Genomic DNA, 14,339 nt, shown 5'->3' on the forward strand with positions numbered 1-14,339 from the left:
TCTCCAAATAAACTTAGATGTGGCAGTATTGTTTGGTAGACACACTTAAAACTGAAATGACTTGCACTGATTGGCAAAGTGGATGGATTTCTCTAGGGTGAAGTTTAATATGGAAGGTAATTCACTGATGTGAAACAAATAAAGAGGGCGGAAGATATGCTGGAAGGTCACATCTGAAGCAGTTCTGAGTACTGCAGCATAGCTGCAGGCCTCCAGGAGACTGAATCTAGGAAATAAATAGCTTCTTCAACTCATGGCTACTCCTTCAAACCCATGGTCAGGTTTTAAATGTAGAAAGAATTGTTCAGGGTATGTTTGTCTTTGCAGCGACAAGCACATGCTTAAGTGGTGACTGCTGTCAGTAGCATCACCTGTAAATATCGAAGACAGAGATGTGGAAACAGCATGAAGGAATATCGACAGCAAGTTCCTAATAGGTGTGCATGTTTGGGCAGAGGTCAGATGAGTAGTTTTTAAACTTTTCTTAAGCAGCAGATTTTTTTTTTAAATGAAATTTTATGTGGAATCCCAACATATAAAACAAACAAAATTAGCAATACTCTGGCTAAAGTGTGAGTAGCGGATGGTCACCTGGGGATCAGAACCCTATATATTTAGTAAACCCTTTACCTCCTATAGTAGCTACTGAAGCACCTCTAAAGAATTCCTGGGATCGATGCTGTAGAAAAGGTTTCTACATGGAGAGAGAGGTTAGACTAGGTGACCTCTAGTTCTTTCTGAAAGTCTATAGTACGATAATCCTCCTTATTTGTAATAAGCTATAAGGAAAAAGAATCTGAAAGATATATATGTATCTCTAACTGATCACTTTTCTGTACACCTGAAACACAACATTGTTAATCAACTACACTTTAATAAATTTATAAAATTATTAAAAAATTGATAATCTTCTAATATTCCAGATTAGCCAGGAAATCAAGATTTTATCCCATTTACAGGAGAGTCCAGTAGAGGACAACACAAATAACTAAGAGTTTGAGGAATATATTTTCCCAGAGCTGTATCTAATTCTTAATTTTAATTTTTTCATGAAGACAGTTTTTGTAGTACTTTAAAATTCACAGCAAAAGTGACAGGAAAGTACAAAGATGTTCCCTACAACCCTTTCTCTCATATGCGCATAGCCCACTCCTATCAGCATCTTTCACTAGAGAGATGTGTTTGTTACAACTGATGAACTCACAGACACAGCATGATTACACCAAACCCATAGTTTACATTAAGGTTCATTCCTAATGTTCTACATTCTATGGATTTGGACAACTGTATAATAATAAGCATTCATCATATGGTATCATACAGAGTATTTTCATTGCTCTAAAAATCTTGAATAATAATCTTAATGAAGGATTACTTATTTGGCACAGGTAACAAAAGAGGCTTCTCTCTTCTTCCTCCTTTGACACACGCATCTGTACTGAGCACCCACTCTATTCTATACTCTGGGAATAATGATGAACAGATGATACAGATAAGAGCTTATTCTCAAGGACCTCAGAGTGTGTGTGGGGTGGGGATGTAGAAGCAGATGGAAAAATACAGAAACAAACAAGAAAACAACATATTGTGATAAGCAATATTACAAAAATAGCACATAGTAATGTGATAGAGAGTAATGGGGTGTGGGTGGGGGCTACCTCGTATAGGTTGGTCAGGAAAGCTTCTCTGAATAGGTGATGTTTAAACAGAGACTTGTAAAGTGAAAAGAAACTCACCCATACAGAGATGGAGAAGTCTTCCAGGCGGAGAGAACAGCACTGTAAAAGCTCTGAGCCAAGAAAGAACTCCCGTAGACTATTCAAGAAGCAGAAAGGCCAGTGTGGCTAAGACACAGTTAATGAAGGAGAATGGCACAAAATGAGTTCCAAAGGGACCAAATCACAGGGGCTATCACAAGGAGTATGGACTTGGTTCTCAATGAGATGGGAAGCCATCGGAGGGTTCTGAGCAGAGCAGGTATAGCACCTGATATGAATTCCCTTTTCTTCTATGAAGAGATATTGTATAAGTAATCATTAGAACAAGGTAGAATGGCAAAATTTGGTAGGAAAGAGGAAAATCAGGAGAACTACTGCTGAAGTGTTTTATTTAATGGTACAAAGCGAATTTCTTGGAAAGATTTAACCAAGAAAGATGACTTCTTTAGCCTTCTCATAGCTGGCAGATGTGACAATTTACCCTGGTGTCACAGGCACTGGGAGAGCTGAGGCTCATAGTTAAGTCTCCTGACTCTTAATGTTCTTTTTACTAAATTAATTGCTTCTAATTGCTTACAGCAACTGCCAACAGCAGTTGTGAAAGAAGGCAAAAGGCAGAAATATAGTACTTTCTTCCTCAAGGGCTCCTGAGCATTCAATTTTTCTCTGTAAGAACCTATCTGAGCACTTATTAATACTCATGACTTAGTTCACCATGGTAAACCATGTTATGCAATTTCCTTCTAGCATCTGCACTTTATTTTTTTTTTTTTAGTTTTTTATTTTTTAAATTTTAAAATCTTTAATTCTTACATGCATTCCCAAACATGAACCCCCCTCCCACCTCCCTCCCCATAACATCTTTCTGGGTCATCCCCATGCACCAGCCCCAAGCATGCTGCATCCTGCATCAGACATAGACTGGCGATTCAATTCACATGATAGTATACATGTTAGAATGTCATTCTCCCAAATCATCCCACCCTCTCCCTCTCCCTCTGAGTCCAAAAGTCCGTTATACACATCTGTGTCTCTTTCCCTGTCTTGCATACAGGGTCGTCATTGCCATCTTCCTAAATTCCATATATATGTGTTAGTATACTGTATTGGTGTTTTTCTTTCTGGCTTACTTCACTCTGTATAATCGGCTCCAGTTTCATCCATCTCATCAGAACTGATTCAAATGAATTCTTTTTAACAGCTGAGTAATACTCCATTGTGTATATGTACCACAGCTTTCTTATCCATTCATCTGCTGATGGACATCTAGGTTGTTTCCATGTCCTGGCTATTATAAACAGTGCTGCGATAGCATCTGCACTTTAAATCCCAACTTTAAATCAATCTGACCACTCAAATGTTTATTCTGCTCCCAAAGTGAGGATGACCAAAAGCTGTTGAAATAAATCACATACCTTCATATTCATACCATCACTCAGTAATGGTTCGCAGTCTCAGGTGGGCTTTCAAGGCTGCTTAGTCATCACTGACTTCTAATTGTCTCTTTCTCACTCCTTACAATGGATACCACAAACTCACCAAGTCCCAGTACCCTGCTCAGAAGTCCATCACGTTCATAATAAAAGCCAAAGTCCTATCATGGTCCACAAAGTCTTGCATGATGGAGCCCCTGTCAACTTCTGGGTCCCATCCCTCCACTGTCCCCATTACTCTGCTCCAGACACAGTGGCCTTCTTGTTATTCCTAAGAAACATCAAAAGGATCATGGTGTGCATGCCTGCAGTTACATGGTTTGTTTTTGTTGTTGTTCAGTTGCTCAGTCCTGTCTGACTGTTTGTGACCCCATGGACTGCAGCATGCCAGGCTTCCCTGTCCATCACCAACTCCCACAGCTTGCTTAAACTCATGTCCATTGAATTGATGATAACATCCAACCATCTCATCCTCTGTTGTCCCCTTCTCCTCCTGCCGTCAATCTTTCCCAGCATCAGGGTCTTTCCAATGAGTTGGCCCTTTTCATCAGGTGACCAAAGTATTGGAGCTTCAGCTTCAGCATCAGTCCTTCCAGGGAATATTCAGGGTTGATTTCCTTTAGGATTGACTGGTTTGATCTCCTTGCTGTCTAATGGACTTTCAAGAGTATTTTCTAGCACCACAGTTCAAAGGCATCAGTTCTTTAGTGCTCAGCCTCTTTTATTGTCCAGCTCTCACATCTGTACATGACTACTGGAAAAAACAGCTTTGTCTATATGGAACTTTGTAGGCAAGTAATGCCTCTGTTTTTTAATACACTGTCTAGGTTTATCACAGCTTTTCTTCCAAGGAGCAGGTGTCTTTTAATTTCATGGCTGTAGTCACTGTCTGCAGCAATTTTGGAGCCCAAGAAAACAAAGTCTGTCACTGTTTCTACTGTTTTCCCATCTATTTGCTGTGCAGTGATGGGACTAGATGCCATGATCTTGGCTTTTTGAATGTTGAGTTTTAAGCCAGCTTTTTCACCTTCTTCTTTCACTCTCATCAAGAAATTCTTTAGTTTCCCTTTGCTTTCTGCCATAATGGTGGTGTCATCTGCATACCTGAGGTTATTGATATTTCTCCCTGCAATCTTGATTCCAGCTTGAGCTTCATCCAGCCCAGCATTTCATATGCTGTACACCACATATAAGTTAAATAAGCAGCGTGACAAAATACAGCCTTGACAAACTCCTTTCCCAATTTTGAACCAGTCTGTTGTTCCATGTCTGGTTCTAACTGTTGCTTCTTGACCTGCACAAATGTTTCTCAGAAGGCAGGTCAGGTGGTTTGGTATTCCCATCTCTTTTAGACTTTTGCACAGTTTGTTGTGATCTACACAGTCACCTAGAGCCAGACATCCTGGAAAGTGAAGTCAAGTGGGCCTTAGGAAGCATCACTATGAACAAAGCTAGTGGAGGTGATGGAATTCCAGTTGAGCTATTCCAAATCCCGAAACATGATGCTGTGAAAGTGCTGCACCCAATATGCCAGCAAATTTAGAAAACTCAGCAGTGACCACAGGACTGGAAAAGGTCATTTTCATTCCAATCCCAAAGAAAGGCAATGCCAAAGAATGCTCAAACTACTAGACAATTGCACTCATCTCACATGCTAGTAAAGTAATGCTCAAAATTCTCCAAGCAATACGTGAACTGTGAACTTCCAGATGTTCAAGCTGGTTTTAGAAAAGGCAGAGGAAACTGGAAAATTCTGAAATAGATGGGAATAACAGACCACCTGACCTGACTCTTGAGAAATCTGTATGCAGGTCAGGAAGCAACAGTTAGAACTGGACATGGAACAACAGACTGGTTCCAAATAGGAAAAGGAGTACGTCAAGGCTGTATATTGTCACCCTGCTTATTTAACTTCTATGCAGAGTACATCATGAGAATCGCTGGGCTGGAAGAAGCACAAGCTGGAATCAAGATTTCCGGGAGAAATATCAATAACCTCAGATATGCAGATGACACCACCCTTATGGCAGAAAGTGAAGAGGAACTAAAAAGCCTCTTGATGAAAGTGAAAGTGGAGAGTGAAAAAGTTGGCTTAAAGCTCAACATTCAGAAAACAAAGATCATGGCATCTGGTCCCATCACTTCATGGGAAATAGACGGGCAAACAGTGGAAACAGTGTCAGACTTTATTTTGGGGGGCTCCAAAATGACTGCAGATGGTGACTGCAGCCATGAAATTAAAGACGCTTACTCCTTGGAAGAAAAGTTATGACCCACCTAGATAGCATATTCAAAAGCAGAGACATTACTTTGCCAACAAAGGTCTGTCTAGTCAAGGCCATGGTTTTTCCTGTGGTCATGTATGGATGTGAGAGTTGGACTGTGAAGAAAGCTGAGTGCTGAAGAATTGATGCTTTTGAACTGTGGTGTTGGAGAAGACTCTTGAGAGTCTTTTGGACTGCAAGGAGATCCAACCAGTCCATTCTGAAGATCAGCCCTGGTATTTCTCTGGAGGGAATGATGCTGAAACTGAAATTCCAGTGCTTTGGCCACCTCATGCGAAGAGTTGACTCTCTGGGAGCAGAAGGTGAAGGAGACGATGGAGGATGAGATGGCTGGATGGCATCACTGACTCAATGGACATGAGTCTGAGTGAACTCTGGGAGTTGGTGATGGACAGGGAGGCCTGGCATGCCACGGTTCATGGGGTCGCGAAGAGTCAGACACGACTGAGCGACTGAACTGACTAACTGAACTGAGATGAGTGCAATTCTGCAGTAGTTTGAGCATTTTTTTGGCATTACATTTCTTTGGGATTGGAATGAAAACTGACCTTTTCCAGTCCTGTGGCCACTGCTGAGTTTTTCAAATTGAGGTATAATTTAGATACCATAAAGTTCATCTATGTTAAGTATACAACACAATGAGTTTTAATAAATTTACTGAGCTGGGCAACTATCACTGTAACCCACTTTTAGAACATTTTCATCCCCCAAAGACTCCTCATGCTTATTTATAGTTAATCCCTGTTTCTACCCCTAGATCCAGTCAAGCACTTTTTTGGTTTCTGTCTCTACAGATTAGTCTTTCTGGACATTTCACATAAATGGAATCATACATATGTGGTCTTTTTGATGTGGCTTCTTTTACTTAGCATAATGTGTATTATGAACAGTTTTGGTTTTACAGAAAAATAGAACGGACAGGACAGAGAATTCCCACATATCCTCTCTCCAGAATACAGTTTTCTCTATTAACATCATGTAGTAGCATGCTACATTTGTTACAATATTAAATAAAATAATAGCTTACATTAGGGTTCACTCTTAATGTTGTACAGTTATATGAGTTTTGACAAATGTATGATGTCATGTACCCACTATTACAGAATCACATAGTTTCACTGCCCTAAAAATCTCATTTTTCTACCTAATTATTCCTCCTCTCTCCTCTGGGCTGGTGGCAATCACCTATCATTTTATTTTACCACCTCTTTAGTTTTGCCTTTTCCAGAATGTCATGTAGTTGGAATCATACAGTATACAGTCTTTTCAGACTGGCTTCTGTCACTTAGCAATATGCATTTAAATTTTCTACATGTCTTTTCATGGCTTGATAGGTCGTTAAAAAAAATCAGCTTTACTAAGCTCTAACTGACATAGATATTTAAATTGTACATCATGCTGATTTGATATATGTGTACATTATGAAAGGACTGCTCCCACCTAATTAACACATATATCATCTCACATATTTATTTATTATCTTTTTGTGAGAATATTTAAGTTCTACTCTTAGCTAATTTCAATTCTACAATATAGCTTAGCTCATTTTTTCTTGCTGATAATATTCCATTGTAAAGATGTAAGAGTTTGTTCATCCATTTATCTATTGATGGACTTCTTGGTTGCCTCTAGATTTTGGTAATTATGAATAAAGTTGCTATTAAAAAAAACTGTGTGTGTTTTTGTATGGACACTAAGTTTTCAACTCAACTGGATAAATGTGTTGTGAGCTAACATGATTGCTAAGCATGCTTTTGAGGTTCATTCACACTGTAGTATGTATCAGTTTTTCGTTACTTTTAAAATCCCTGAATATTATTGTTATACAGATATACCACATTTTGTTTATCCATGCACTAGTTGATGAACATTTGAGTTTTTTTCACTTTTTGGTTACTATTAATAACCAAACGGAATAGAACAGAATAGAACTTCTATGAACATTCATGTGTTTTTGTGTAGCTGTATGTTTTTATTTCTACCAGGAGTGGAACTGCTGGGATGTATGATAAATTTATATTTAACTTCTTAAGAAAGTATTAAAATGTTCCCCAAAGTGTCTGTACCACTCTACATTCCCACCAGCAATGTATGAGGTTGCTTATTTCTCAACATTTACTGTCTGTATTTTTGTTATAATCATTCTTGGGGATGTTTAGTAGTATCTCATTATGATTCTAATTTGTACTTCCATAATGATTAGTGATATTGAGCATCTTCTCATGTGTTTATTAACTGTTTATATATATATATATATATTTTGGTAAAATGTCTATTCTAATTTTTGCCCATTTTAAAATTGGGTTGTCTGTCTTACCGAATTATAAGAGTTCTTTGTATATTATACAAAGACCTTTACAGATATGAAAACTTTATCAGATATGTAATTTGCAGGTATTTTTTTTCCCAATTTATGACTTGTCTTTTCATTATTATAATGGTGTCTTTTGAAGTTTTTAATTTTGATGAAGTCCAGTTTATCATGTTTTTGTTTTATGAATCCTGCTTTTGTTGTTGCCTTACCAAAGTCTCAAAGATTTTCTATTTTATTCTAAAAGTTTTCTAGTTTTAGCTCTTACATTTAGGTTTCATTCAGTTTGAAATAATTTTATATACAGTATGAGGTAAGGGTTTAATGTCATCTTTTTATATCTGTGGATCCAATTGTCCCAACACCACTTGTTTAATTTCACCATACATTTTCAGGTTTAAAAAGGAGTGTTTAACTCCTTATTTCAAAAACTTTCAAACCTACAAAACAGTTGAAAGAATAGGACAATGAGTAGTCATGTATCTTTCAGCTAGATTAACAAATTGCTTCTAATTTCCACATTTGTAACCTTTCTAAACAAAACATGCAGGCACATGCACACACGCGTTCCTATGTGTGCGCATGCTCTCTCTCCCTTTCTTTCCTACTTTGCTGAGCCATCTGAAAGTAAGACACAAATATGAAGATACTTCACTCCCAAATACTTCAGCATGCGTGGGACAGTCGATAAGTCAACTGGCTTTGTCTCTTCGAAAAGCCATTATTATGAGAAACAAAAGCAGTTAGATGAATTGTTCTAGAGTAAAAGAATAATTTGGAAATTATCACACCCAAGAAAAAAATCAACATTAATTCAATACAATGTCATCTAAAGTATATTCCATATTCAAATTTACCAAATTATTTCAAAAACATCTTTCATAGCTGTGTGTGACCCTCCATCCCCTCAGTTCAGGCTCCATTCAAGGTTGACAGACTGCCTTTTATTGTTAGAGCTCATTGTCCTCTTTCAATCTAGAACAATTCCTCTGCCTTCTTTTGTTTTTCATAATGGCATTTTGAAGAGTCCAGGCCAGTAGACTTATTGAATGTTCCACATTCTGGGTTTGTCTAAGTATTTCTTCATATTTAGATTCCAGGTTAAACATTTCTGGCAAGGATATTTCATAACTGGTGTTCTGTACTTCTTATTACATCACATCAGGAGGCACAATGTCAGGTTGTCCTGGTATTGACAATGCTGGGTTTAATCACTTGTTTAACCTAGTGACTGCCAGATCTTCCCATTGTAAATGTACATTTCCCCCTTTGTAATTATCAAGGTATCTATGGAGTGATAATTTGAGACTGAGTGAATATCCTGTTCCCCAAGAACTTTTTACCCAATGGTTTTAGCAGCCATTTGATGATCTTTGCCAAAATCAATTATTAAACTGGGGGCTGCAAAACTGTGATTTTCTATTCTATCTTCCTTTTACATTTATTAGCTAATATTCTTCTTGAAGAAAATCCTTCTCCCCCTTCACCTTTCAGAATATTGCTATGGGGTAATAGATTATTATTATCATTATCATTATTATTTTACTGCTATAATCCAATTCCATTAATACTTATACAATTTCTAAAAAATACATTTCCTAGCAGTCTACAGAAAAGGCCTAAAAGCAATGTACATCAGTAGCACTGAGCATACCTAGTGCTTAGCTTGTGGTTCTGAAATATCATTTCCTATTAACAGCAACCAGAGCTCCTGAGAGAGCTGGCTGATTCCAGACCTGGGGCAGGGAAAGTTCAGCGTAAACTGTGGGAACCTTGTACACCAGAAAGCAAAGATGCACTAGAGACCTGATCGGGTCACATAGGAGGTGGCTTGAAGGGGCTCTCACTGGCCAAATTTGGGATAATGTGAGCAGTGCTTTAAAAATTATCCATATTTTACTAAACCTCATCTATAGCTTCCCTTCTCTCTCTCTCTAAACCTGTCTTTTTTCTCTACAGCCTTATTTTTTCATTGTTCATTTGCTCTTCAGTCTGCTCTTTTAACAGCACTGAAAATGATACCCAGTGATTGTTTGATTGCCAATCCCACAGACTCTTCTCAGTCCTCAACAGACTCAACTTCATAGTCACTTAATAACCCTTTGCCCTCCCATGCTACACTTTCCTCCCTTCTCGCAAGCAGGAACAAATAGTCCATATCCAGTTTCATGACCTAACTAAGACGAGCAGAAAAAGAACCTAAAATCATGAGAGAGAAGACCCAGGATGAAGAAGGGTTGGGGTATATGTGCTAGTGGCCACATTTTCTCCATCTTGGTATTTTCAGGGCTTAACCAGTGGGTGGCATCCAACAGGCACACACAAATATGGCTCACTGTCTGTGACACCTGGGGCAAGCCACTTCTCCATTCTGAGACTCAGATTCTCCATATATACAATGGGATGATAATAACACCAAGTTCTAGGGATTCTTTTTTTTTTTTTAGGGATTCTTTCAAGAACATTCGTGTACATGCTGTGAACTCTAAAGGTTATTCAAAGAAAGAAATGAAAAAGTTCTCATTTTTTTCCTGTTTGGTCTTTCTTCCCAAACATCCCCTTACCCTGCTGCCCAATTAAATTTTCCTTGACCATCTTCCTCAAGTGACCATTTCTTTCCTTTGGTTTTCTACAAAATTGCTTGCTTTCTCCACTTCCTTCTTTCCCATTTACTTTGCAACTGTCTGTTCCACTTAAACTCCTTTTACCAGGTTTACCAGTGACAAGTAACCTTTAATATTCATCTTACTTGATCAGCACCTGACACTGGTAAACATACCCTGATTCTCTCTTTTGTTTGAAATACTTATTGCTGGTGTTGTGTTAAAGCCAGCTAGGGAGATCTGAGTGTCCAATATTCAGGAATTTTGGAAGCCCTTGGGATTATTTATATAATTGAAATTATCAAATACTACAAATTTAGGGCTTTATTTTTTTTTCAGAGATCTGATTTATCAGCACAATACTTGTTACTATTTCTATAAATGGCACATGCTCAATAAAATATGCTCAACTATGCAAACTTTAACAAAAAGTACAATGACCTGAAATCCCACTTCCGGGGGGAAAAAAACAAAACCACTGTTTGCTAGGAAGCAAAGTTTTATTTAAAGAAGAAAATGTTACACTGCTGCTTTATAACCTTCCATAATATGTCATGGCCATATTCTATGGATATTTCCATGTCAATAAGTATAGAGCCATGTTATAATTTTTAAAGCCTGAATACTATTCTGTTTTTGTATCTGCCATAATAATTTTCCTACTGTTGAATATTTTAGGTTGTTTTTGCTATCATGATGCTGGGAACAGTGTTGCTACCTGCATTTTAAAAATCCATGTGTACAATTTTCTATCCCCTTTGGGGTAAATTCCCAGAAGTAAGATTGTTGTCTCATAGAATAAGTTTATTTTTATTTTGATACATACTGCTAAACTGTTCTTTGGAAAGTCCAAAAGAATTTACATTCTCACCAGAAAGTACACAAGAATGCCTGTTTCCTTGTAGCCTTGGTAACACTGTTCTACCTTTTATATCTTTGCCAATATCATAGATGAACAAGAAAAATGCATGATTTTGCTTTCATGTCTTTGATTATCAGTGAAGATGAACATCTTTTTATATGTTTACTGCCTTTTTATATGTCTTTTGATAACTGCCTTTTCAATCCTTTACTCATTTTTCTAGTATGGATGGATGACTTTTGCCTCTCATCCGTTTCTTAAAACAGTTTCTTTCCTTAGATTCCTGTACACTACTTCTTTCTGAGGCGCCTTCTACAATGCTATCAGTTCCTTCTCTGGCTTCTTCCTCTCTGTTTGCCCCTTTTCTGCACAACCTACTTTTTCTCAGTGATCTTATCCATTCTTGCGATTTTAACTGAAATCTCTAACAATATGAACAATCCTGATGGTAATAATGCTATGAACAATTGCAAACATTTATTGCACATTTACTATGTGCCAGGTACTGTATTAGTGCTTCTATGGAATGGCTCAGTTATTTCTCACAGGAAGTAAGTAAAACTGGTACTAGCATGAAGCTCCACTTTATGGAGGGAGAAATAGTCAAGAAAGTTTAACTGACTTGTTCAAAGTCACAAAATTACTATGCAGAGCTGGGACTGAAACCTGTCTTGTCTGGTGCTAACTATACTATATGCTGTATATCATCTACATTATAGTCCACAGGCCAAACCCAGCCTGATGTGTTTTTGTTAATAAAGTTTTGTCAGAACACAGTATACCCATTCATTTAAATATTGTCTATGGTAGCTCTGAAACTAAAACCACAAAGTTGAATAGGTACAACAGACACCTTGTGGCCTACAAAGTCTAAAATATTTACTATTTGGACCATTCCAGGAAAAGTTTATCCACCTCTGCTCTGTTCACTGATAATTCCAAAAATCTACCTGTCTTCTGAGCTCTCTATCTACTTATCAATTGAACACCTCTAGCTCATAATGCTTCAATCTCAAGTCTTGAAACTGTACTCTTAAGGTATCACTTCCTGCCATTTCCAGCTTTATACCCTCTAGCCCAGGGATGTGACATGCACACTTGCCATTCCTCTTTTTAATACCCATGGCAGACATTGCCAATTGATCATGTTACTCTTTCCCATTAACCCCAGACAAAACATTTGAATCCTTCTTAATACAACCCTCTCATAAATGAAAGCCTAGCCTGAGACTGTCAGTGGAAGGTACAAAGAAGTGGTTAGAGTAAAAAACCATTTAGGAAGTAGAATCAGCAAGATGTGGGGATAATGGAGGCCTGCCTGTATTTCTAGCTTTGACAGTGATAGGTAGACAATGATACCTTGATTAAGAGCTGCTGCTAATCAAATGCAGATAACAATGAGGTAAACTTATTTGCCATCCCTGTAGTAGAGCCACCACCAGCTTCTCATTCATCCTAGATGACCAGATCGTTTCACACTTCTATATACCTGCACGTGATTATTCACCCCCAATTCCATACTCTCCCTGCTCTGCCTGGCAACAATCTTTTCAATGTCTGACAACCAACTCAAATGTCATGACCATGAAGCCTTTCCCCAAGTGGGTTAGCCATTTCCACATGGTGCTCCCACCTGTCCAGGACTCTATCATAGAACAAACACATAATACATACATTATATCACATCTGTTTTTTCACAGTTTGGTCTGTCGACCCCCCTAAACCAAGAGATTCCTAAGAGCAGGGCATAGATCTTAATTATCTTTGCATTCTTGGCATCTAGAAGTATCCAGGACACAGCAGATTGTCAGTATATTAAATTGAAAGGAGGACAAAATCATTGCTGGTGCCACCATCTACTTAGAACAAAGCTTAATACATAGTTCTTGACTCTAGTACCTTCTTTGCATCTCCCACTGCCAAACTCAGACCAGACCTTCATCATTTACACTCTGGATTATTGTTACAACCTCTCAGCCTTTAATCTTGGTCTCTCATACTGATCAGCACAAAGGTCCGAATAATCAAAGCTATGGTTTTTTCAGTAGTCATGTATGGATGTGAGAGTTGGACCATAAAGAAAGCTGAGTGCCAAAGAATTAATGCTTTTGAACTGTGGTGTTGGAGAAGACTCTTGCGAGTCCCTTGGACTGCAAGGAGATCCAACCAGTCCATCCTAAAGGAAATCAGTCCTATTCATTGGAAGGATTGATGCTGAAGCTGAAGCTCCAATGTTTTGGCCACCTGATGCGAAGAACTGACTCACTGGAAAAGACCCTGATGCTAGGAAAGATTGAAGGCAGGAGTAGAAGAGAATGACAAAGGATGAGAGGGTTGGATGGCATCACCAACTGGATGGGCATGAGTTTGAGCAAGCTACGGGAGTTGGTGATGGACAGGGAAGCCTGGTGTGCTGCAGTCCATGGGGTCACAAAGAGCTGGACACAACTGAGTGTCTGAACTGAACTCCTGTTTTTTAAGATTCAGATGAGATAGCAATTAATCTAGGAGGCCTTCCCTCTTTTCCCTCAGGTTAGGTGCTTTTTGTCTATGCTCCCAAAACAACATCCTGTGCAGACCTCTATAGCTGTCTTATCGTTGTTTGTTTCTACATCTATTTTCCCAAAGAGGCAGGACTCTTGGAAGGCAGAGACTGTCTTATTCGTCTTTATAACTCGAGGGAACTCAGGAACCTCTGCTAGTGTATAACATATTTAGGCACTCAATAAATATTTGTTGAATTAAGGACTGTTGCTTTCTCATGCCATTTTTGTTCAGGGCTGGATCACTCAGCTGCACTCCAGACTCTTAAAACCAACTGCTTACCAGGTGTCTTTCTACCTCTCAGGTACTCCAAAGCAGAGAAGCCATCATCAAAAATGAATTCATCATCATCCCTGAAACCTGGTTTACCTCCTATAATTCTAAAAAATTTCAAACTGGCAACCTTACTGTTAGTTTTTATTATTTTGTCTTCCTCTCCCTGATGATTCTATCTCATAAATCCTCCTCTGGCTCCTCCTTCCTGTTTCCTCTGCCACTGCCCTCATTATTGCCCTCCTGGCCGACTAGACCAGCCTTCTAACCCGTCTTCCTGCCTCTCCTCTCATCCCCTGGATTTAATCCT

The 14,339-nt window shown here is 38.5% G+C and overlaps 1 protein-coding gene across 2 annotated transcripts in view; it reads right to left on the reverse strand.

The window, feature by feature from the left end:
- Window positions 1-14,339, reverse strand: part of HDAC8 (histone deacetylase 8) — a 262,891-nt gene that overhangs the window by 210,014 nt on the left and 38,538 nt on the right. The window lies entirely within an intron of this gene.

Source organism: Ovis canadensis, chromosome X (genome assembly GCF_042477335.2).
Source record: "Ovis canadensis isolate MfBH-ARS-UI-01 breed Bighorn chromosome X, ARS-UI_OviCan_v2, whole genome shotgun sequence".
Taxonomy (NCBI): domain Eukaryota; kingdom Metazoa; phylum Chordata; class Mammalia; order Artiodactyla; family Bovidae; genus Ovis; species Ovis canadensis.